Source organism: Nerophis ophidion, linkage group LG08, assembly GCF_033978795.1.
Source record: "Nerophis ophidion isolate RoL-2023_Sa linkage group LG08, RoL_Noph_v1.0, whole genome shotgun sequence".
Taxonomy (NCBI): domain Eukaryota; kingdom Metazoa; phylum Chordata; class Actinopteri; order Syngnathiformes; family Syngnathidae; genus Nerophis; species Nerophis ophidion.
In genome coordinates this window covers 7,921,237-7,945,860 of record NC_084618.1, presented here as the reverse complement: position 1 = coordinate 7,945,860, position 24,624 = coordinate 7,921,237, and the positions used below count along the sequence as shown (strand labels likewise).

General features: G+C 39.1%; 1 protein-coding gene across 5 annotated transcripts in view; it reads right to left on the bottom strand.

Annotated features, from left to right (window-relative positions):
- The window catches only part of LOC133557251 (carbohydrate sulfotransferase 15-like), a 142,156-nt gene that overhangs the window by 52,126 nt on the left and 65,406 nt on the right, over positions 1–24,624 (bottom strand). Inside the window, exons 1-2 of one of the 5 annotated variants that reach the window (XM_061907586.1) lie at positions 14,443–14,594; positions 10,693–10,778 (exon numbers count right to left, since the gene is read on the bottom strand). The exons of 3 other annotated variants lie outside the window; for them this stretch is intronic. The gene's annotated coding sequence lies outside the window, so the exon portion shown is untranslated. Of the gene's footprint in view, positions 1–10,692; positions 10,779–14,442; positions 14,599–24,624 lie in introns of those variants that run through there. One more of the 5 variants, XM_061907584.1, reaches the window with a different exon arrangement.

Below are 24,624 nucleotides of genomic sequence, written 5' to 3'. Positions count from 1 at the left end.
GTCCATAATGGATCTACCATAATAGTGAGAGTCCAGTCCATAGTGGATCTTGCTTAATATTGTGAAAGTCCAGTCCACAGTGGATCTAACATAATAGTGAAAGTCCAGTCCATAGTGGATCTAACATAAGTCAGCCCAGTCTATAGTAGATCTAACATAATAGTGAGAGTCAAGTCCATAGTGGATCTAACATAATAGTGAGAGTCCAGTCCATAGTGGATCTAGCATAATAGTGAAAGTCCAGTCCATAGTGGATCTAACATAATAGTGAGAGCCCAGTCCATAGTGGATCTACCATAATAGTGAGAGTCCAGTCCATAGTGGATCTAACAAAAGTGAGAGTCAAGTCTATATTGGATCTTGCATAATATTGTGAGAGTCCAGGCCATTGTGGATCTAACATAATAGTGAGAGTCCAGTCCCTAGTGGATCTAACATAACAGTGAGATTCCAGTCCATAGTGGATCTAACATAATAGTGAGAGTCCAGTCCATAGTGGATCGAACATAATAGTGAGAGTCCAGTCCATAGTGGATCGAACATAATAGTGAGAGTCAAGTCCATAATGGATCTACCATAATAGTGAGAGTCCAGTCCATAGTGGATCTTGCTTAATATTGTGAAAGTCCAGTCCACAGTGGATCTAACATAATAGTGAAAGTCCAGTCCATAGTGGATCTAACATAAGTCAGCCCAGTCTATAGTAGATCTAACATAATAGTGAGAGTCAAGTCCATAGTGGATCTAACATAATAGTGAGAGTCCAGTCCATAGTGGATCTAGCATAATAGTGAAAGTCCAGTCCATAGTGGATCTAACATAATAGTGAGAGCCCAGTCCATAGTGGATCTACCATAATAGTGAGAGTCCAGTCCATAGTGGATCTAACAAAAGTGAGAGTCAAGTCTATATTGGATCTTGCATAATATTGTGAGAGTCCAGGCCATTGTGGATCTAGCATAATAGTGAGAGTCCAGTCCATAGTGGATCTAACATAATAGTGAGAGTCCAGGCCATAGTGGATCTAACATAATAGTGAGAGTCCAGTCCATAGTGGATCTAACATAATAGTGAGAGTCCAGGCCATTGTGGATCTAACATAATAGTGAGAGTCCAGTCCATAGTGGATCTAACATAATAGTGAGAGTCCAGTCCATAGTGGATCTTGCATAATATTGTGAGAGTCCAGTCCATAGTGGATCTAACATAATAGTGAAAGTCCAGTCCATAGTGGCTCTAACATAATAGTGAGAGTCCAGTCCATAGTGGATCTAGCATAATAGTGAGAGTCCAGTCCATAGTGGATCTAGCATAATAGTGAGAGTCCAGTCCATAGTGGATCAACCATAATAGTGAGAGTCAAGTCTATAGTGGATCTTGCATAATATTGTGAGAGTCCAGTCCATAGTGGATCTAACATAATATTGTGAGCACAGTCCATAGTGGATCTAGCATAATATTGTGAAAGTCCAGTCCAGAGTGGATCTAACATAAGTCAGTCCAGTCTATAGTAGATCTACCATAATAGTGAGAGCCCAGTCCATAGTGGATCTAACATAATAGTGAGAGTCCAGTCCATAGTGGATCTAGCATAATAGTGAGAGTCCAGTCCAGAGTGGATCTAACATAATAGTGAGAGTCCAGTCCAGAGTTGATCTAACATAATAGTGAAAGTCCAGTCCATAGTGGATCTAACATAATAGTGAGAGCACAGTCCACAGTGGATCTAACATAATAGTGAAAGTCCAGTCCATAGTGGATCCAACATAATAGTGAGAGTCCAGTCCATGGTGGATCTAACATATTAGTGAGAGTCCAGTCCATGGTGGATCTAACATATTAGTGAGAGTCCAGTCCATAGCGGATCTAACATAATAGTGAGAGCACAGTCCATAGTGGATCTAGCATAATATTGTGAAAGTCCAGTCCAGAGTGGATATAACATAAGTCAGTCCAGTCTATAGTAGATCTAACATAATAGTGAGAGTCCAGTCCAGAGTGGATCTAACATAAGTCAGTCCAGTCTATAGTAGATCTAACATAACAGTGGAAGTCCAGTCCATAGTGGATCCAACATAATAGTGAGATTCAAGTCCATAGTGGATCTAAAATAATAGTGAGAGTCCAGTCCATAGTGGATCTAGCATAATATTGTGAGAGTCCATTCCATTGTGGATCTACCATAATAGTGAGAGTCCAGTCCATAGTGGATCTAGCATAATCTTGTGAGAGTCCAGTCCATAGTGGATCTAACATAATAGTGAGAGTCCAGTCCATAGTGGATCTAACATAATAGTGAGAGCCCAGTCCATAGGGGCAATTCAAGGACATACGGTACTTTTAATTTACAACCCTCTATATAATTAAACCTAATTTTATTTAAGGAAGAAAATAAGGCATCTATTTGGTAATTGGACGTTACACACACTAATTAATTGAGGCATGGTGTCAATTCAAGCAGGGGCCTCAATTAAGAAAAAATAGCGTTGACTTTCTTGTAATATTTTTATTAGGGTAAACAAGAAGTGTATTTCTTATATGTTGACCTCGCACCCGATTAATGATTGAAGGCGTGGTGTCTATTAAGTGAAAACCTCTATTTGAGGAAGTAAACAAATTCAACAAATGGGATTTTGTATTTTATTTTTTTTAGGGAGAAAATGAGGCATTTATGGATGACAAAACTACAGAATAATGGAGGCACGGTGTCAAATCAAATTAGGATATACGATAATTCAAAGAATGGAATTTTTATATTTTTTTTCCTAAGGGAAACAATACATTTTTTTGTTTAAGTAGACCTTGCATCCAATGGTTAATTAAAAGTATGGTGTCAATTAGAGTAGACTTTTATTTGAAGAAAAAAATTTACTTAGTGGGATTCCTGTAATGCATTTCTTTAAGGTAAAAAAAAGAAGTGTATTAGTATATGAGGATGTTGCACCTAATGATTAATTGAGGCATGATGTCTATTAGAGTGGAGACCTCTATTTGAGGAAATACCCCAAAAAAAAAATTAATAGAATTTGTAAATTTGTTTTTTTTAAGGCAAAAAATGAGGCATTCAATTGTTTAAATAAACAAGAAAACCAGTGATCAATTGAGGCACGGTGTTAATTAAAGTAGAGACCTTTATTTGAGAAAATCCAATTATTCCAAGAGTGGAATTTTTGTAAATTTTCCGTAGGAAAAACACGTTTAAGTGGAGTTTTCACCCTATGATTAAGTGGGGCATGGCGTCAACGAGAGTAGAGACCTCTATTTGAAGAAAAAAGGTAACTAAATGAGTACTTCCTGTAATCTATTTTACTTTGAGTAAAAAAACAAACTTCATTAATTTAAGAGGACTTGAACCCCATGATTGAGGCGTGGTGTCAATTCGAGTGGAGGCCTCTATTTGAGGAAATGGGATAATTCAAAGAGTGGAATTTCTATATTTTTTCCCAAAGGGAAACAATAAGTTTTTTTTAGTTTAAGTAGACCTTGCAACCAATGATTAATTAAAAGTATGGTGTCAATTTGAGAAGAGACTTTTGTTTGAAGAAAAAATAGTACTTAGTGGAATTCCTGTAATGTGTTTCCATAAGGTAAAAAAAAACAAAGTTAATTAGTTTAAGCGGACCTTCAACCCAATTATTAATTGAGGTGTGGTGTCAATTTGAGTGGAGGCCTCTATTTAAGGAAATAGGATAATTCAAAGATTGGAATTTCTATATTTTATATATGAACAATATATAAACAATACGTTTTTTTCTGTTTAAGTAGATCTAGCAAATAATGATTAATTAAAAGTATGGTGTCAATTTAAGTAGAGACTTTTATTTGAAAAAAAATAGTACTTAGTGGAATTCCTGTAATGCGTAAAGAAGGTAAAAAACTAACTTTATTAGTTTAAGCGGACCTTCAACCCAATGATTAATTGAGGTGTGGTGTCAATTTGAGTGGAGGCCTCTAATTGAAGAAATACAATAATTCAAGGAGTGGAATTTCTATATTTTTTTCCTAAAGAAAAAAAAACATCACACTGAAATTTTTACTATGTGCCTTTGGTAAATGCCGGCGTGAGAAGAGGTTTTAAAATAATTAGCGCATGCTTACTTTTACCGCATGCCTTTGGTAAGCGCAGGAGTGAGAAGAGGTTTTAAATTAATTAGCGCCCTGGCGGCAATTCAAGCAAATACGGTACTTTGATTATTAATTTCAACTGTTTGTAAATGTTGAAATTTATAAGTAAAGGTTTATAAATAAAAAATACAAAAATGTGACCGCCTGGCTCTGTTTGATTGGTGAAACGGAGTCAAACGTCACCAGTGATTGCATTTGATTGGTGAAACGCAGGCATGTGATAGATCCTACTTTGAAGGTCTGTCTGACAAAACAAAACAAAGCGTGCATTAACAGATCGATCAATCAATCATCCATCAATCAATGTTTATTTGTATAGCCCTAAATCAAAAGTGTCTCAAAGGGCTCCACAAACCACAACGACATCCTCAGTAGAGCCCACATAAGCGCAAGGAAAAACTCACCCCAGTGGGACGTTGACAATGATGACTATGAGAAACCTTGGAGAGGACCCCAGGGGACCGAAATCAATGGATGTCAAGCGGATCTAACATGATATTGTGAAAGTCCAATCCATAGTGGTTCTAACATAACCGTTTAAATCCAGTCCAAAGTGGATCCAATACAGTAGCGAGAGTCCCGATAAAAAAATTGGTAGCGAGTAGCGAGCTGAATGTAGATAAATGGAGCGGAGTAAATTTTGACCACTCCTCTTGACAAAATTGGTGCAGTTTTGGTGTAAAACGTGTTGGTTTTCTGACATGGACTTATTTCTTCAGCATTGTCCACACGTTTAAGTCGGGACTTTGGGAAGGCCATTCTAAAACTTTCATTCTAGGCTAATTTAGCCATTCCGTTACCACTTTTGATCATTGTCCTGTTGCAACACCCAACTGCGCCCAAGACCCAAGATTTTAGCTTGTCCTGAAGAATTTGGAGGTAATCCTCCTTTTTCATTGTCCCATTTACTTTCCGTAAAACACCAGTTCCATTGGCAGCAAAACAGACCTAGAGCATAATACTACCACCACCATGCTTGACGGGTAAGCATGGTGTTCCTGGGATTAAAGGCCTCACTGTGACGATCTGTCACTTCATTTCTGTTGGTTGTCCTTGTTTTTGTATTTACTTCCCGTCAGTGCTCTTGTTTCGTTGAAATTCCAGTTTGTTCCGCGGAGCACTGTTTTTCTCCTCACCTGCCGTTGATTGGCAGCCGGTCCACGCCTGCTGTCAATCAACATAAGACTATTTTTGTTTCCCCTCGAGCACTCCTCAGCGCGAAGATAATCACACGTTTGGAACTTTTGTTGGCACGACTGCTTCGTGTTTTCTTTGTCTTGATGATAAATAAAAGTCATCTTACCTGCTCTAGGCTCTCCCGGTTCTTGCAAAACGGCAGTCATGCGGTTTCCTCACACTCACCTTTTCTCTGCCGAACATATTGCTGGTTATTGTGGCCACATTTTTGTTTCACCTGACCACAGAAATTTCCTCCGAAAGGTATTATCTTTGTCAATGTGACGTCAGATGAAACAAAAATGGAGCAATGTGTTTGGAGAAGAAAAGGTGGGGTCTTTAATCCCAGGAACACCAGACCTACCGTCAAGCATGGTGGTGGTAGTATTATGCTCTGGGCTCTGTTTTGTTGCCAATGGAATTGGTGTTTTACAGAGAGTAAATGGGACAATGAAAAAGGAGGATTACCACCAAATTCTTGAGGACAATCTAAAACCATTAATTGGGTGTTGGGCACAGTTAGGTGTTCCAACAGTACAAGGACCCCAAACACACGTCAAAAGTGTTAAAGGAATGGCAAAATCAGGCTAGAAGGAAGGTTTTACAATGGTCTTCCCAAAGTCCTGACATATACTTGTGGACAATGCTGAAGAAATGAGTCCATGTCAGAAATAGTCCAGTTCCTGTGACTTATTTTTCTTAAAAAATATCTCCTTTTAAGACACTTTTGATTAAGGCCTATATAAAATAAACTTTGTTGAATGGTTGATTTATGTGGACTTTCAACCTAATGGTTACTAATTGAAGCATGGTGTCCGTCAGAGTAGAGACGACAATTTGAGCAAATTCAGTTATTCAATTTATGGAAATTTGGGGTTTTATTCAAGGCAGAAAATGAGTCATGTAATTGTTAATTGGACGCCGCACACAGTAATTAATTGAAGCATGGTGTCAATTCAAGCAGAGGCTTGAATTTAAAAAAAAGATTGGAAAGATGAAACCTGGACTTTAGCCCACCAGTCAACCTCAACCTCAGCTTCCACTGATAATAAAAAAAACATTAATTGAGGTTTTTTTTTATTTAAGTAGACTTTGCGCCCAACCATTAATTAAAAGCATGGTGTCAATTTGAGTAGAGACTTTTATTTGAATAAAAAATAGTACTTAGTGGAATGCATTTCCATAAGGTAAAAAACTAACTTCATTAGTTTAAGCGGACTTTCAACCCAATGATTAATTGAGGTGTGGTGTCAATTTGAGTGGAGGCCTCTATTTGAGGAAATAGGATAATTCAAATAGTGGAATTTCAATATTTTGCTCCTCAGGGAAACACTATGTTTTTTAGTTTCAGTAGACTTCGCAACCAATGATTAATTAAAAGTATGGTGTCAATTCGACTAGAGACTTTTATTTGAAGAAAAAATACTACTTAGTAGAATTCCTGTAATGCGTTTCCATGAGGTAAAAAAACAAACTTCATTCGTTTAGGCGGACCTTGAACCCCATGATTAATTGAGGTGTGGTGTCAATTTGAGTGGAGGCCTCTATTTGAGGAAGTAGCATAATTCAAATAGTGGAATTTCTATATTTTGTTCCTAAGGGAAACATTATGTTTTTTAGTTTCAGTAGACTTTGCAACCAATGATTAATTAAAAGTATGTTGTCAATTTGAGTAGAGACTTTTATTTGAAGAAAAAATAGTACTTAGTGGAATTCCTGTAATGCGTTTCCATAAGGTAAAAACTAACTTCAATAGTTTAAGCGGACTTTCAACCCAATGGTTAATTGAGGTGTGGTGTCAATTTGAGTGGAGGCCTCTATTTGAGGAAATAGGATAATTCAAATAGTGGAATTTCTATATTTTGCTCCTAAGGGAAACAATACGTTTTTTAGTTTCAGTAGACTTTGCAACCAATGATTAATTAAAAGTATGGTGTCAATTTGAGTAGAGACTTTTATTTGAAGAAAAAAATGGTACTTAGTAGAATTCCTGTAATGCGTTTCCATAAGGTAAAAACTAACTTCAATAGTTTAAGCGGACTTTCAACCCAATGATTAATTGAGGTGTGGTGCCAATTTGAGTGGAGGCCTCTATTTAAGGATATAGGATGATTCAAAGAGTGGAATTTCTATATTTTTCTCCTAAGGGAAACAATAAGTTTTTTTTGTTTAAGTAGCCCTTGCAACCAATTATTAATTAAAAGTATGGTGTCAATTTCAGTAGACTTTTAATTGAAGAAAAAAATCATAGTTAGTGAAATTCCTGTAATTCGTTTCCATAAGGTAAAAAGAAAATAACTTCATTAGTTTAAGGGGACCTTTAGCCCAATGGTTATTCGAGGTGTGGTGTCTATTTGAGTGGAGGTCTCTATTTGAAGAAATACTATAATTCAAGGAGTGTAATTTCTATATTTTTTTTCTTAAGGAAAACAATACCTTTTTTTTGTTTAAGTAGACTTCGCACCCAACCATTAATTAAAAGCATGGTGTCAATTTGAGTAGAGACTTTTATTTGAAAAAAAAATAGTACTTAGTGGAATTCCTGTAATGCATTTCCATAAGGTAAAAAACTAACTTCATTAGTTTAAGCGGACTTTCAACCCAATGGTTAATTGAGGCCCGGTGTCAATTTGAGTGGAGGCCTCTATTTGAGGAAGTAGGATAATTCAAATAGTGGAATTTCTATATTTTGTTCCTAAGGGAAACAAGATGTTTTTCAGTTTCAGTAGACTTTGCAACCAATGATTAATTAAAAGTATGTTGTCAATTTGAGTAGAGAAATTTATTTGAAGAAAAAAATAATACTTAGTAGAATTCCTGTAATGCGTTTCTATAAGGTAAAAAAACTAACTTCATTAGTTTAATTGGACTTTCAACCCAATAATTAATTGAGGTGTGGTGTCAATTTGAGTGGAGGCCTCTATTTGAGGAAATAGGATAACTCAAAGAGTGGAATTTTCATATTTTTTCCCTAACGGAAACAATATGTTTTTTAGTTTCAGTAGACTTTGCACCCAACCATTAATTAAAAGCATGGTGTCAATTCGAGTAGAGACTTTTATTTGAAGAAAAAATAGTACTTAGTGGAATTCCTGTAATGCGTTTCCATAAGGTAAAAACTAACTTCAATAGTTTAAGCGGACTTTCAACCCAATGATTAATTGAGGTGTGGTGTCAATTTGAGTGGAGGCCTCTATTTGAGGAAGTAGGATAATTCAAATAGTGGAATTTCTATATTTTGTTCCTAAGGGAAACAATATGTTTTTTAGTTTCAGTAGACTCTGCAACCAATGATTAATTAAAAGTATGGTGTCAATTCAAGTAGAGACTTTTATTTAAGGAAAAATAGTACTTAGTGGAATTCCTGTAATGCGTTTCCATAAGGTAAAAACTAACTTCAATAGTTTAAGCGGACTTTCAACCCAATAATTTATTGAGGTGTGGTGTCAATTTGAGTGGAGGCCTCTATTTGAGGAAATAGGATAATTCAAATAGTGGAATTTCTATATTTTGTTCCTAAGGGAAACAATATGTTTTTTAGTTTCAGTAGACTTTGCACCCAACCATTAATTAAAAGCATGGTGTCAATTCGAGTAGAGACTTTTATTTGAAGAAAAAATAGTACTTAGTGGAATTCCTGTAATGCGTTTCCACAAGGTAAAAACTAACTTCAATAGTTTAAGCGGACCTTCAACCCAATAATTTATTGAGGTGTGGTGTCAATTTGAGTGGAGGCCTCTATTTGAGGAAGTAGGATAATTCAAATAGTGGAATTTCTATATTTTGTTCCTAAGGGAAACAATATGTTTTTTAGTTTCAGTAGACTTTGCAACCAATGATTAATTAAAAGTATGGTGTCCATTTGAGTAGAGACTTTTATTTGAAAAAAAAAATAGTACTTAGTGGAATTTCTTTAATGCATTTCCATAAGGTAAAAAACTAACTTCATTAGTTTAAGCGGACTTTCAACCCAATGATTAATTGAGGTGTGGTGTCAATTTGAGTGGAGGCCTCTATTTGAGGAAGTAGGATAATTCAAATAGTGGAATTTCTATATTTTGTTCCTAAGGGAAAAAATATGTTTTTTAGTTTCAGTAGACTTTGCAACCAATGATTAATTAAAAGTATGGTGTCAATTCGAGTAGAGACTTTTATTTGAAGAAAAAATAGTACTTAGTGGAATTCCTGTAATGCGTTTCCATAAGGTAAAAACTAACTTCAATAGTTTAAGCGGACTTTCAACCCAATGATTAATTGAGGTGTGGTGTCAATTTGAGTGGAGGCCTCTATTTGAAGAAATAGGATTATTCAAATAGTGGAATTTCTATATTTTGTTCCTAAGGGAAACAAGATGTTTTTTAGTTTCAGTAGACTTTGCAACCAATGATTAATTAAAAGTATGGTGTCAATTCGAGAAGAGACTTTTATTTGAAAAAAAAAAAAAGTATTTCGTGGAACTCCTGTAATGCGTTTCCATAAGGTAAAAACTAACTTCAATAGTTTAAGCGGACTTTCAACCCAATGATCAATTGAGGTGTGGTGTCAATTTGAGTGGAGGCCTCTATTTGAGGAAATAGGATAATTCAAATAGTGGAATTTCTATATTTTGTTCCTAAGGGAAACAATATGTTTTTTAGTTTCAGTAGACTTTGCAACCAATGATTAATTAAAAGTATGGTGTCAATTTGAGTGGAGGCCTCTATTTGAAGGAGTGGAATTTCAAAAATGTTTAAGGTTAAAACATTAGCTGTTTATTTGTTTTAAATGGACCTTGCACCTGGTGATTATCAAAGGAGTGGAGGGGTTTATTTGAGGGAATACATGTTATTCAGTGAGTGTTGTATAAGGAGTTAATCGCCAACGCCCCCATCCTAGAACGTCAATGTGGAACCAGCGATAAGGACGTGGAATGGATTCAGGCTATAAGCCACCAGGGTGCTAGCTGGACTCTTTTGGGAAGGAGGAGCCGGGCTGGAGGCGGGACACGAAATCAAACAAGCCCAGTGTGGGATTATAACCGCAGGAAGAAAAAAAAAAATGTTCACTCTGAAGTCACACGGATCAGGAAGAAGAAAGATCCTGTGTCTTAACGAGAGACAAGAATTTTTTTGATAATGCTCCTTTTGTGCCCACATGAAGGCGGTCAGTGAACGCCACACGAATCCGCCTCAGGATGGTGATTTATTCACATATGCAGACATGATTAGGATGTGCTGAGCGCTACACCTGCACTCATTCATCATAAGATAAGACCACCATCAGGGTGACTCATCGGGCCCCCGTCCCACGGGTGCCTCCCTCCGACCTCTATCTGCGGCGCCGATAAGAGGGAGGGAGCGGCGGGGATGTCATCTACCTCCGTGCGAGCGTTCGCCACATCAACAGTCTCACCGACACACAGGTGCAGAAAATAACGAGCCGCCTTCCGAGAGCCAGATTCGGTTGGAGACGGGAAGAGACAGAGACATCCTCAGCAGCTGCACACAGTATTTGCAGAAAAACAAAGTGCCTCTCAAATTCTGTACCACATGTGGTTTTTGAGGTCACTGGAATAAATGTTGCTTACCACCACCAATAGGTTTCTCAATGTAAAGTCCGTGACTGACCTATTACTACTTGTCCTAATACCATTACTGACTAGCCTCCCAGGACATTTCGGCCTAAGTTCCTGAAGAAATAGCATCAGTTTTGAGTGTCTCTTAATAACTCATCAGAGCGAGACCTTTCTTCAGACAGAGATTAACAAGCTATCTTTGTTCCAACACGTCATTGTTATTATTCTGAGTCTTTTCTATGGATTTTCTCATTCATCCGGTTCATTGCGTTCTCAGGATCTGATGGTACGTTTGGTTTGATAAGGGCTCAGAGTTCAGTACTGTGGAATAAGACTTAGGCCATTCAATCAGTCAATCTGTCTTTTCTATGGATGTCCTCAATCATCCGGGTCATTGCGTTCTCAGGATCTGATGGTACATATGGAACAGTACGGGTCCCGAAATTTACCCCTGAGAAACCTGTTGTTTAGGCCTAAAGCCTGATTGAAACGTATTAAACATGGACAGGAGAAAGTCGAACGGGTGTTGGTGTAAAACTTTCCAAGGACTTTTCCCATAAATGGCAGGTTTGATAAGGGCTCAGAGTTCAGTACTGTGGAATAAGACTTAGGCCATTCAATCAGTCAATCTGTCTTTTCTATGGATGTTCTCATTCATCCGGGTCATTGCGTTCTCAGGATCTGATGGTACATATGGAACAGTATGGGTCCCGAAATTTACCCCTGAGAAACCTGTGGTTGGGCCTAAAGCCTGATTGAAAAGAATTAAACATGGACAGGAGAAAGTCGAACGGGTGTTGGCGTACAACTTTCCAAGGACTTTTCCCATAAATGGCAGGTTTGATAAGGACTCAGAGTTCAGTACTGCGGAATAAGACTTAGGCCATTCAATCAGTCAATCTGTCTTTTCTATGGATGTCCTCAATCATCCGGGTTATTGCGTTCTCAGGATCTGATGGTACATACGGAACAGTACGGGTCCCGAAATTTACCCCTGAGAAACCTGTGGTTAGGCCTAAAGCCTGATTGAAACGTATTAAACGTGGACAGGAGAAAGTCGAACGGGTGTTGGTGTAAAACTTTCCAAGGACTTTTCCCATAAATGGCAGGTTTGATAAGGACTCAGAGTTCAGTACTGCGGAATAAGACTTAGGCCATTCAATCAGTCAATCTGTCTTTTCTATGGATGTCCTCATTCATCAGGTTCATTGCGTTCTCAGGATCTGATGGTACATATGGAACAGTACGTGTCCCGAAATTTACCCCTGAGAAACCTGTGGTTGGGCCTAAAGCCTGATTGAAACGTATTAAACATGGACAGGAGAAGGTCGAACGGGTGTGGTGTAAAACTTTCCAAGGACTTTTCCCATAAATGGCAAGTTTGATAAGGGCTCAGAGTTCAGTACAGTTGAATAAGACTTAGGCCATTCAATCAGTCAATCTGTCTTTTCTATGGATGTTCTCATTCATCCGGTTCATTGCGTTCTCAGGATCTGATGGTACATATGGAACAGTACGGGTCCCAAAATTTACCCCTGAGAAACCTGTGGTTGGGCCTAAAGCCTGATTGAAACGTATTAAACATGGACAGGAGAAAGTCGAACGGGTGTTGGTGTACAACTTTCCAAGGACTTTTCCGATAAATTCTAGGTTTGATAAGGACTCAGAGTTCAGTACTGCGGAATAAGACTTAAGCCATTTAATCAGTCAATCGGTCTTCGAACATGTTTCACCTTTAGTCCGAACAGGCTTCGTCAGTTCACACCCATAAATCTAGTTAAGATCCGTCCAGTCTAAGTCTATGAGCTTAAACTGATGAAGCCTGTTCGGACGAGAGGTGAATAGTCTAGTTGCGACTGATTGAATGGCCTGAGAGTATCCTGAGTCTTATTCCACAGTACTGAACTATCAGCATATGTCAAACCTGCCGTTTTTGGGCAAAGTCCTTGAAAAAGTTGTATACCAACAGCTTAACGACTTTCACCCGTCTAACAAGATGTTTGATACTTTCCAATCAGGATTTAGGCCCAACCACAGGTTCCTCAGGGGTAAATACTGGGAGCCCTATTGTTCAATATGTAGATGCTGCCATTAGGCCAGCTAATACCTATCACAACTATGCGGATCGAACTCAGATCTACGTGTCAATAACGGCAGGCGAAAGTCGGTCTATTGATATCCGTCATGTCTATGTGATCATGTTTTGTTTTAGTCATGTTCTGTTTGTTTTTTGCCCATTCAGTCCCTGTTTTTGCACTTCCTGGTTTGTTTTGTCACCATGACTACCCGTTAGTTTTCACCTGTCCTCATGTCTCATACCTGTTTTGACTAATCACCACAGTATGATTTAAGCCTGTCTGTTTCTGTTCTTCATCGTGGAAACATCACCTCCTTCTCACCCTCGATCACCTGCTATGCACCTTGTAATCTATGCGAGTGATCCATGTCCCGTTCTCGTTTTGTTCCAAGTAAGTTTTCTCATTATTCATGCCACAGTGCAAGTGTTTTGTTTTGTGTTTATAGTTAATTGCCTTTGTCCAAGTTTTTATTTCTTCCCATAGCCAAGTTTTGTACCTCCATTGTGAGCGCTTTTTGTATGTTCCTGTTTTTAGTTAGTGTTAAAATAAAGAAATGTCTTTACCTTTATGCCATCTGCGGTCCAAGTTCACTTTTATTTTTTTTTAGTCATATTCTGTTTGTTTTTTGGCCACTCAGTCCCTGTTTTTGCACTTCCTGGTTTGTTTTGTCACCATGACTACCCATTAGTTTTCACCTGTCCTCACGTCTCACACCTGTTTTGACTAATCACCACAGTATGATTTAAGCCTGTCTGTTTCTGTTCTTCATCCTGGCAACATCACCTCCTTCTCACCCTCGATCACCTGCTATGCACCTTGTAATCTATGCGAGTGATCCATGTCCCGTTCTCGTTTTGTTCCAAGTAAGTTGTCTAATTATTCATGCCACAGTGCAAGCGTTTTGTTTTGTGTTTATAGTTAACTGCCTTTGTCCAAGTTTTTATTTGTTCCCATAGCCATGTTTTGTACCTCCATTGTGAGCGCTGTTTGTATGTTCCTGTTTTTAGTTAGTGTTAAAATAAAGAAATGTCTTTACCTTTATGCCATCTCCGGTCCAAGTTCACTTTTGGTTTTTTTTAGTCATATTCTGTTTGTTTTTTGGCCACTCAGTCCCTGTTTTTGCACTTCCTGGTTTGTTTTGTCACCATGACTACCCATTAGTTTTCACCTGTCCTCATGTCTCACACCTGTTTTGACTAATCACCACAGTATTATTTAAGCCTGTCTGTTTCTGTTCTTCATCCTGGCAACATCACCTCCTTCTCACCCTCGATCACCTGCTATGCACCTTGTAATCTATGCCAGTGATCCATGTCCCATTCTCGTTTTGTTCCAAGTAAGTTGTCTAATTATTCATGCCACAATGCAAGCGTTTTGTTTTGTGTTTATAGTTAACTGCCTTTGTCCAAGTTTTTATTTGTTCCCATAGCCAAGTTTTGTACCTCCATTGTGAGCGCTTTTTGTATGTTCCTGTTTTTAGTTAGTGTTAAAATAAAGAAATGTCTTTACCTTCATGCCATCTCCGGTCCAAGTTCACTCGCATCTCAGGAAAACAACCACTCCTTAGTCCAAGTCTTGACAATTTCCCGCGGCTAAAGATCTCGTTCCTGTTTCAGTTTCTCTCTTAACGGTACGGGAACTAGTCGTGCAGCACGAATAACTGGTTGTGCATCTTTTCTCAGCTCAACTTCAAGTGAACTTCGGTAACAGAACAAACCCTTTAAAGGGTTTGTACACCCTCTTCACCAGGCCTAGTTTTTCCACACACTCGGTTTTGTGCCCCTCCGGAGCTATGGCAAACATGAGTTGTTGCACCTTCCCCATAACTTTAATTTTGTTCCGCCTTCACCTGTGTGTCATTTGACTAATTGTGTTTCTCCCTTATTGTTTGTAGTTTATGATTGGACAGCAGAAGATAAAGTAGAGAGATATAGCCTGGCTCTCTCTCTCGATCTCTTTTTCTCTCGCATCGCCAGCTATCTGATCCCCGTGCACCTGGGCATGATGCCAAGACTGGCTTTATTAGTGACAATATAATTTAAATATAACAGTTGTTAAATAAACTGTTCAATAAGAACAAACCAGTCCATAGTGCCCGTGATGCTTTGTGTCCCTTTTTGACGAGACACATTTGAGTTTGGTTCTTCCCAAAGTGAGTTGACTAGGGTTGTACAGTATAGTACCGCGATATTTGGATTTTCTCTCTGGCACTCATCTAGGGTGGACAGTCCCCTTTCCTCTCCCTTACCTCTCCTGCTTGCTTCTTTGTCTTGTCTTAACCGACACACAAACATGCATCCAGAAAAAATATACGCCACACGTACACACCCCACCCCACCCAACGCCCTCGATGCAAATCCCGTAGGGGTGATGAAAGGATGGTCAGTGTCTGAGAGCTTCAGCCTACCCTGCACTCCCTTCCCTCTGTTGCTAGATATCTCGAGATGTAGGGTAATATGTATATGTACCTTGCTCTGGAGTTTTTTTTCCCCACTCCAGACTGGTCCAGTCTAGATTGTATTTTTTTCTCTCATCCTTCCCCAGGGTTTTACTTTTTCCCCCATCTTTTACGGGGCGCCTTGAGGCGATCCATCCGCATTCCTGTTCTGTAACCCTGTACACTGTTTGTTTGTCTAATCTTGAACGGGTTTTTGCTGAAAATAAAGTTTCCTTGTACTTGTGCAATGACAATAAAGACCTATCCGTCCATCCATCTATCTAATGAATCATATTCGGTACTATACTGCCTCTAAAAAGTAACTGTCCACAAGCAGAGGAGCATGTTCGGCAGTGCACAATCGCAGAGTACTTACAAGTAGACACAGTGTGGAGATAGAAAAGGGACACGTTTTGGCTTAAAAACTAACGATAAAGGTGAAGTTGTCACGGCGCACGTGCAGTCTGCGTCTCCCTCCTCCTCTGACAGCACACTCAGACACGCCCCCGCTCACGCTGAGCGCAGCACGCCCACACAGCTACAAGCTTGCACACCATCAGTCAATTTGCACACCTGGTACTGATGCGGGCGAACTGAATAAAGGGACCAGTGGACCCAAGGATCGGCGCGGGAACTTAGTTTTTCATTATCATCAATCAATCAATCAATGTTTACTTATATAGCCCTAAATCCCTAGTGTCTCAAAGGGCTTCACAAACCACTACGAAATCCTCGGTAGGCCCACATAAGGGCAAGGAAAACTCACACCCAGTGGGACGTCGGTGACAATGATGACTATGAGAACCTTGGAGAGGAGGTAAGTAATGGATGTCGAGCGGGTCTAACATGATACTGTGCAAGTTCAATCCATAATGGATCCAACACAGTCGCGAGAGTCCAGTCCAAAGCGGATCCAACACAGCAGCGAGAGTCCCGTTCACAGCGGAGCCAGCAGGAAACCATCCCAAGCGGAGGCGGATCAGCAGCGCAGAGATGTCCCCAGCCGATACACAGGCAAGCGGTGCATGGCCACCAGATCGGACCGGACCCCCTCCACAAGGGAGAGTGGGACATAGGAGAAAAAGAAAAGAAACGGCAGATCAACTGGTCTAAAAAGGGAGTCTATTCAAAGGCTAGAGTATACAAATGAGTTTTAAGGTGAGACTTAAATGTAATTATGTACCGTAAGCGACTGCTTGATGCGCTATTCTTGTTTCCTCTCCGTGGCTCGACTTGTCCCTTGTCTTCTCCGGTGTCCCCGCAGTACCCTCCGTCGCCTGTAAAGTTTCCCCAGATCTCCGTCTTTCTCCGACTGCCTCCTTTGTTCCTCGACTTCTCGCTCGCCTCCGGACTACGACGACTCGCTCCTTGCCTATCGACTCCGCTTCCGCCCCTGGACAACCCTGCCTGCCTTGTCCTTGTCTGACAGCACTGCGTCTCCAACACTTATGGTAAAACGTTCCAATTAAATACTTCACATAGTCTTACACCATACACACTCTTGGATTTTTGACACACATCATTCTATAGTTTATACTCTATTTTTGATTATTATATATATATATATATATATATATATATATATATATAATAAATCATAGAACCCTACTCCCCTCTGGTGTCCGTTTGCCGTCACCCCCTCTGCAAAACCACAACAGAAGTTATAACACTGAAGAGACATGGCTAGCTAGCATGCGGCTAATATCCTACTTCTAAATCACTAATCCTCGCCTCCATGGCGACAAGTAAAGTAAGTTTCTTCCAAGTATGATGCCTGCAGGTCGAAGAATAGCTAAACATGCTTCACTACACACCGTAGCTCACCGGCGTCAAAATGTAAACAAACGCCATGCGTGGATTTACACCTAGCATCCACTGTAATGATACTAAGTACAGGTGCGTATGTAGTTGCTAATACTATGATTACATCGATATTTTTTGGCATCACAACATCTTCTTTGGTTTTTTAAACATTTGTATTATGTTTATTATCTCAGGAAATCCGTCCCTGGACAAATGAGGACTTTGAATCTGACCAATGTATGATCCTGTAACGACCAGAGGTGGGTAGAGTAGCCAGAAATTGTACTCAAGTAAGAGTACAGTTACTTAAGAGATTTATTACTCAAGTAAAAGTAAGGAGTAGTCACCCAAATATTTACTTGAGTAAAAGTAAAAAGCATGTTGTGAAAAAACTACTCAAGTACTGAGTAACTGATGAGTAACCTGTTTGTTTAATGATTACGGCAACAAGTAATGCACAAAAACATAAAAATAGCAATGAGCAAATTCAGAGCCAGGAATATCTCTTAAGCAACTAAAACAATAATATATATTAAATAATAGTACATTAAAATAAAATGAAAAAAATGGCACATTGAGCCACAATAACTTAACAGCACCATAGCCTCAGTAGGAATTCATTGATTTGATTGATTGATTGATTAAAACTTTTATTGGTAGATTGCACAGTACAGTACATATTCCGTACAATTGACCACTAAATAGTAACACCCCAATAAGTTTTTCAACGTTTATCAATTACTTAGTAAATGACCAAGTCATATACATATCATACATACACACACAAATAATTTATACACACACATCATATATATGTATATATATATATTAAATATATATATATATATATATATATATACACATTTATATATACAGTATATAATTTATATTTATTTATTTTGCCGTTTTTGTTCACATGTTGAAGGTGTTTTAATGAATATACATGCATGTTTAACATATAGATTCCTATCTTTCATGAAGACAAGAATATAAGTTGGTGTATTACCTGATTCTGATGACTTGCATTGATTGGAATCAGACGTTTTCAAATTTTCAAATGGAGGAGAAAAAAAGTTTCTCTTTCCTGTCTAATACCACATGAAAGTCGTTGGTTTTTGGCATCTTATTTGTCCAGCTGCCATATTCGTTTTTATACACTTTACAAGAAATACATTGGCGGCAAACTCCGTAGCTTGCTAGCTTGTTTAAATAAATTGTGCTGGTTTTCGGAGACTCTTATTTTGTTAGCGCAGCCGCGATGGAGCGGCGCTTTTATTGTGAAGACAGGAACTGTGCGATCAGTCTTTAGGCTTTTGACGGGAAGTACGGTTGAAATAAAAAGTGTCTTTTTTCCTTTACACTTTTGATTGATTGATTGAAACTTATCAGTAGATTGCACAGTACAGTACATAATCCGTAGAATTGACCACTAAATGGTAACAACCGAATACGTTTTTTAACTTGTTTAAGTCGGGTCATGTGACCGTCTGGCTCTGTTTGATTGGTCCAACGTCACCAGTGACTGCATGTGATTGGTGAAACGCAGGCATGCCTAGATTCTACTTTGAAGCTCTGTCATTAACCAAAACAAACATTAATAGATCGATAAAAAAAAGTAGCGAGTAGCGAGCTGAATGTAGATAAATGGAACGGAGTAAAAGTGGCGTTTCTTGTCTATAAATATACTCAAGTAAAAGTAAAAGTATGTTGCATAAAAACTACTCGTAGAAGTACGATTTATCCCAAAAGTTACTCAAGTAAATGTAGCGCGTTACTACCCACCTCTGGTAACGACTTGGTATCGGATCGATACCCAAATTTGTGGTATCATCCAAAACTAATGTAAAACATCCAAACAACTGAAGAATAAGTGATTAGTACATTTTAACAGAAGTGTAAATAGAAAATGTTAAACGAGAAAGTAAGCAGATATTAACAGTAAATGAACAAGTAGATTAACGATTCATTTTCTACCACTTGTCCTTAATAATTTCGACAAAATAATAGAACGATAAATGACACAACGTGTTGCTGCACACTAAATTAGGAGCCTTTGTTTGTACTAATAAAAGATAAGTTGTCTCGTACGTTCGCTATTTTATTTAAGGACAAACTTGCAAAAACAAACCTATGTTTAATGTACCTTAAGATTTTTTTTGTTAAAATAAAGCCGATAATGCACATTTTTGTGGTCCCCTTTATTTAGAAAAGTAGCGAAAAATATCGAAATACATTTTGGTATCGGGACAACACTACAGTTGGCCTTGAGTGAATCCATTTGTGGCTTCATTTCCATTGCCTAGATGTCACGCCGACTAAGCAGTTTAGCTTCAGTGCCTGGCATAAATGTCACTACAGTTCCAGTCACTCGTCCAGGGTCCATCCACCGATCTTGTTCAACGACATTCCCACTGAGTTGTTTTGTTTCTGCGTAAAAAAAAAAAATGTCTGCACCAATTTACAAAGAATGTGTCAGATTAGAGCACTTTCTTCTAGTGTTTGTACACATCTTCGCTTTGGAAAAACATTGTTTTGCAAAAATTATTTTGTCCTTTGATATCTTGTCAGGTTTTTCCATAAGGCGGGACTCAGCCTCTGAACATGTTTTGTTTCACATCTTTTGCAATTAAAAGCCCCTGAATTTCAAATTGTTTTGCTTTATTGTGCGTCTAGACCAGGGGTGTCAAACTTATGCCCGCATAATCAGTTTGCTAAATATAAAAATGAGCTGCTGTTATAGATGTGTCCACTAGATGTCGCAACAGCAATTCAGCGTTTAAAGACGACGTTTTAGCTGACTTTAAGCGGCCTCTGGATTGGCTGACACTACTCCAATCAGCACAGGTGGGAACAATCAGTTGCTCCAGTTGTGGCTGGCAGCAGGTGGCGCACAATATCTTATTTCATTGTAAATTATTTACTCAACGGGTAGAATAACTAAACGGTAAGATGTAAAGACTTAAGTCAACTTGACCATCATCGTTTTAGTTAGAGTTCCATGCAGATCTTGCAATTGGTTGAATGCATGATGCGCACCCTGAACTCCATTGCAAAATGTGTGTTTGTGCATTTGTTATGTTTGTTCTATTTTATGTCATACTTAAATCTACTATGTTCACATCGGTTATGTTTATAGTTATGTGACTTTGATTTCGGCTATGGTGTCATTTTGACAACTGTTTTTTTTTAATATATTACAACTGTAATATTTGAATGGTGATGGTGTCTCAGGGGTTAGTGCGTGTGCCTCACAATGCGAATGTCCTGGGCTCAGGATCTTTCTGTGTGGAGTTTGCATGTTCTCCACGTGACTGCGGGGGTTCCCTCTGTCTTCCTCCCACTTCCAAAGACATGCACCTGGGGATAGGTTGATTGGCAACACTAAATTGGGCCTGGTGAATGTTGTCTGTCTATCTGTGTTGGCCCTATGATGAGGTGGCCACTTGTCCAGGGTGGATCCCGCCTTCCGCCCAAATGCAGCTGAGATAGGTTTCTGCACCCCCCGCGACTCCGAAAGGGAGAAGCGGTAGAAATTGGATGGATAGATGAAATAAATGAATGTGTTGTGGCAGTTGTGGATTTCATCAATGCAGCAGGTTGAGGGAGCAAACGATTGCTTTTCGTTTTGAATTAGCTGCCAACATGACAATACAAAACAGGAAGTGCTTAGAGTTTGTAAAAACACTGCGACAAAGTCTAAGTGAATTTTGCTTTCCATGGTGTTTTTGAAACTCCAATTTTTTTCCTCAGAATTTTCAACAAACATGAAGTGTTTTGCCAAGACGATTATTTGTAATGTGTACATCAGGGGTCACCAACGCGGGGCCCGCGGGCACCAAGTAGCCCATAAGGACCAGATGAGTCGCCCGCTGGCCTGTTCTAAAAATAGCTCAAATAGCAGCACTTACCAGTGAGCTGCCTCAATTTTTTTAAATTGTATTTATTTACTAGCAAACTGGTCTCGCTTTGCTCGACATTTTTAATTCTAAGAGAGACAAAACTCAAATAGAATTTGAAAAGCCAAGAAAATACTTTAAAGACTTGCTTTTTATAACTTTCAGAAAGACCATTTTAGAAAATATAACCTTAAAAATGATTTTAGGATTTTTAAACACATATACCTTTTTACCTTTTAAATTCCTTCCTCTTCTTCCCTGAAAATTTAAATCAATGTTGTAGTATTTTTTTTATTGTAAAGAATAATAAATACATTTTAATTAAATTCTTCATTTTAGCTTCTGTTTTTTTGACGAAGAATATTTGTGAAATTATTTCTTCAAACTTATTATGATTAAAATTCAAAATAATTATTCTGGCAAATCTAGAAAATCTTTAGAATGAAATGTAAATCTTATTTCAAAGTCTTTTGAATTTCTTTTAAAATTTTTGTTCTGGAAAATCTAGAAGAAATAAGGATTTGTCTTTGTTAGAAATCTAGCTTGGTCCAATTTGTTATATATTCTAACAAAGTGCAGATTGGATTTTAACCTATTTAAAACATGTCATCAAAATTCTAAAATGAATCTTAAATCAGGAAAAATTACTGATGACGTTCCATAAATTCTTTTTTAAATTTTTTTCAAAAAGATTCGAATTGGCTAGTTTTTCTCTTCTTTTTTCCGGGTGAATTTTGAATTTTAAAGGGTCGAAATTGAAGATAAACTATGATTCGAAATTAAATTGTCATATTTTTTTCCTCTTTTAAACCGTTCAATTAAGTGTTTTTTTTCAGCATTTATTCTTTACAAAAAAAACTTCCGTAAAAGACGGAAATACCCATTTTTTTTTATATCAATCAATGTTTACTTATATAGCCCTAAATCACTAGTGTCTCAAAGGGCTGCACAAACCACTACCACATCCTCGGTAGGCCCACATAAGGGCAAGGAAAACTCACACCCAGTGGGACGTCGGTGACAATGATGACTATGAGAACCTTGGAGAGGAGGAAAGCAATGGATGTCGAGCGGGTCCAACATGATACTGTGAAAGTTCAATCCACAATGGATCCAACACAGTCGCGAGAGTCCAGTCCAAAGCGGATCCAACACAGCAGCGAGAGTCCCGTTCACAGCGGAGCCAGCAGGAAACCATCCCAAGCGGAGGCGGATCAGCAGCGCAGAGATGTCCCCATATATGGATTTATTTATTAAAGGTAAAGTGAGAAAATTGGTTATTTCTGGCAATTTATTTAAGTGTGTATCAAACTGGTATCCCTTCACATTAATCAGTACCCAAGAAGTAGCTCTTAGTTTCAAAAAGGTAACCCCTGGTGTACATTTTAAGAATTTTCGTGTTCTATTTTGGGCTAAAGTAAGACAAACAAAACAATCTGAATTTGACTTTTTAAGTTGTAATTTTACCAGTCTAGCCCGGATGGGAATAGGTTCTCCTCCATTCGGCCTCTGAGCTAAAATGAGTTAGACATTCCTGCAGCCAGGTACCTTCTGGTCTCACCAAAGGTTCTGACGTGCTGCATGTCTACCGTAATTAATTATCAATCAATCAATGTTTATTTATATAGCCCCAAATCACAAATGTCTCAAAGGACTGCACAAATCATTACGACTACAACATCCTCGGAAGAACCCACAAAAGGGCAAGGAAAACTCACACCCAGTGGGCAGGGAGAATTCACATCCAGTGGGACGCCAGTGACAATGCTGACTATGAGAAACCTTGGAGAGGACCTCAGATGTGGGCAACCCCCCCCCTCTAGGGGACCGAAAGCAATGGATGTCGAGCGGGTCTAACATGATACTGTGAAAGTTCAATCCATAGTGGCTCCAAGACAGCAGTGAGAGTCCCGTCCACAGGAAACCATCTCAAGCGGATCAGCAGCGTAGAGATGTCCCCAACCGATACAGGCGAGCGGTCCATCCTGGGTCCCGACGAGCGGTCCATCCTGGGTCTCGACTCTGGACAGTCAGTACTTCATCCATGGTCATCGGACCGGACCCCCTCCACAAGGGAGGGGGGGACATAGGAGAAAGAAAAGAAGCGGCAGATCAACTGGTCTAAAAAGGAGGTCTATTTAAAGGCTAGAGTATACAGATGAGTTTTAAGATGAGACTTAAATGCTTCTACTGAGGTAGCATCTCGAACTGTTACCGGGAGGGCATTCCAGAGTACAGCACAGTATTAGCACAGCAATTTCAGACTGCAGAAGCCTCTCCCTCACCTTTTTGTCCGTAACTCCAAAAACAATCTGCGCACGGATCATCCATTCTGGCAGCTCTCCAAAATGACAGGTTTTAGCTTTTTTCAGTTTTAAATCGCTCACAAATGTGTCCGAACTGCGAGCTGATTGCTGCATGTGTGAGCAAAACGCTACTTTCAAAAAGTTCCATTCTTCTTCAATGAGCAATCTTCATCAAATTTTCAGATGATTGCGTCGAATGCATTCCTACCTTCAACATCCGCCTACAAAAACCCCCCCTGAGGTCCGGCCAAGGCGAGCGCCATGGCAATTTTCCCTGCCTCGGGTTTGTCGCCCAGTCCGGTGGCTTCTAAGTACAGCATGAAGCTCTGCGTAAAAGGTAAGTTACTCACAGTCAACATTCTTACATGTAATTTACAGCTTCAGGCGACTTTACACTTTTCCATGACGTCAAGTGGCCCAACTCCCAGTACTATGTTGTTTTTCAAGAAACATTTAAATGACAATTTGTTTATTTAAAAACATTGTTTAAATCAATGAGGTGGGACAAAAGCTAATGACATTCATTGTTTTTGCTATAATAAAGGGCATCTGGAAAGTATTCACAACGATTTCCACATTTTGATGAGTCGCCCGCTGGCCTGTTCTAAAAAATAGCTCAAAAAGGAGCACTTACCAGTGAGCTGCCTCTATTTTTAAAATTGTATTTATTTACTAGCAAGCTGCTCTCGCTTTTCTCGACATTTTTGATTCTAAGAGAGACAAAACTCAAATAGAATTTGAAAATCCAAGAAAATATTTTGAAGACTTGGTCTGACACGTTTCCAGTGAAGGTTGGACTCCGCCAAGGCTGTCCTTTGTCACCGATTCTGTTCATAACTTTTATGGACAGAATTTCTAGGCGCAGTCAAGGCGTTGAGGGGTTCCGGTTTGGTGGCCACGGGATTAGGTCTCTTCTTTTTGCAGATGATGTAGTCCTGATGGCTTCATCTGGCCGGGATCTTCAGCTCTCACTGGATCGGTTCGCAGCCGAGTGTGAAGCGACCGGAATGAGAATCAGCACCTCCAAGTCCGAGTCCATGGTTCTCGCCCGGAAAAGGGTGGAGTGCCATCTCCGGGTTGGGGAGGAGACCCTGCCTCAAGTGGAGGAGTTCAAGTACCTAGGAGTCTTGTTCACGAGTGGGGGAAGAGTGGATCGTGAGATCGACAGGCGGATCGGTGCGGCGTCTTCAGTAATGCGGACGTTGTACCGATCCGTTGTGGTGAAGAAGGAGCTGAGCCGGAAGGCAAA